This window comes from Cavia porcellus, unplaced genomic scaffold, assembly GCF_034190915.1.
Source record: "Cavia porcellus strain 051 isolate PalLab524CR breed Dunkin Hartley unplaced genomic scaffold, mCavPor4.1 scaffold_26, whole genome shotgun sequence".
Classification (NCBI taxonomy): domain Eukaryota; kingdom Metazoa; phylum Chordata; class Mammalia; order Rodentia; family Caviidae; genus Cavia; species Cavia porcellus.
Window position 1 is genome coordinate 35,189,245 of NW_026947509.1, and position 1,876 is coordinate 35,191,120.

Sequence of the window (1,876 nt, forward strand, 5' to 3'; positions counted from 1 at the left end):
GAGCATTAATTAATCGCCATGTTATTGTAGACCTTGCGAGTCTTACGATGCCCCCTGTCGGCAGCAGGACACAACAGCCAGGGCCCACCCTCGGCCCATCTGCCTGAGGTTCTGTAAGACTCCGGAGCCTGAAAGCCGGTTGCAAGCAAGCATGAACCCACACAGACCTTTTCTGCAGCCAGGCTGTCTAGCGTGTCGCTGCCACCGCCGCCCCCTCTTCCCGCACCCCGATCTCCTCAGGGTCCAGCTCTGTGTGTTGTATGTACAACAAGGAGCCCAGGTGTGTTCTGAGTCTGCGCTTGCACAGTGGTGTGCAGTCCCGTGACCCCGGTGTGCTGGGCAGGGTTGCAGCATCAGATACCCAAAGCTCTGAGCCTGCATCTCCACAAGCTCACGGTGCAGCCCCTGCTGCCTCGGGGTGTTTTATATTTTGTTTTGTTTTGTTTTGTGTGTTTAGCAGAAGCCCACGCCCACCAGGAGTGGTCCGGAGACCCCAGGAGACATCAGAAGAGCTTGAGAGTGGCTCTGCAGGAACGGGGCACTAACAGGAACGCCTGTGGTGGGGTGGTCTGTCGGACAGGTGCAGTTAGAGCCTTTGTGTGGGGCGGGAGGAAGGGGGGCTCTCATGGACCAGTTTGGAAGTAGCGTGAGAGGGCTTAAGCGAAATCCGTGAGGAGTGTACTGCTCCCAGAGCAAAATATTTGAAATTTGTTGAAGGCTGGGGCCTCAAGGGTGAATAATTACTCCCCAGGGTCCTGATTAGAGCCCCTGTACCTGGCCAGGTCATGCCCTAAAGCTCACCGCAGGGATGGGCCCTTCCAGATGGGGAAGAGACGCGCTTTCCTGTGTCCTGAGAGGGTTCACAGGATAATGCCCAGGGGTCCACTAAACTGTCCTTTCAATCCTCTCTCTCCCCACCCCACCCCCATCGATCTTCTTTCAAAACCCAAGGACAGAAGTTTGGCCCAGCTGATGCCAAGGCTGTCCTGCAGATTCCTACATCTTTCAAGTGACAGCTGACACTGCCCTTGGGATTCAATGGCTCTGTGGACTCAAGTCCACCAAAACCCGGTCCCCTCCCTGTTCTTCTCCTCCCCAAACCCTCCAACTTTGCCACATGATGTCATGCTCAGATGCAGGGAGCCAGAGGGCGCGGCAAGCGGTGGGCGCTGAAGAGACAGAAAATAAAACTGCGTCCAAGCTGCGAGGTCAACAGAGGCCCAAACGCATTTCCACTAGCGGGGATCGTGTGTTCATTCCCCGTCTTCGAAGGATAGAGGGGCAGGGAGGGCACCTGGTGACTTGATGTGCCTGCCACTGCCCTCCCCTCCTCCCCAGCCGGTAACTCCAGGCTGTGCAGGGCAGGAGGGACCAGGGTTTCCCTTTTCCCAGGCTGCAACTTAGAGACACCATGCGTTTTGGTCACAGTCCTGCCACAGGAAGGGCTCCATTTCAGCCCCCAGGACTGTCCATGGCACCCTTCGTGGGTTTGGGAGCCACCTGCTGGGACCTCGAACTTCTCTCATGCCATCTGGTCTAGGGCGTTATTGTTTTGAGGCAAGGACTCGCCGTATAGTTCAGGCTGGCCTTAAACTCACTATATAGCACAGGTTGGCCTTGAGCTCACCACAGTGCTCTAGCCTCAGCCTCTGGAGTTGTGAAATTACAGGGGGCACCACCATGCCTGATTTGGTCTGGGTATTCTTATAATTTTAGCCTTATATTTACCTCCCTATCTAAAATGGTATGTGATTTCTAGTTACTAAGTGGCGTCTCTAGACTTTAAAAATCATTTATGTTGCAGATCCCTAGATATAAAGACTTTATGTGTGACTTGTTTTTATCTATATATTTATTTTAAGCAAAGCTCAGATGT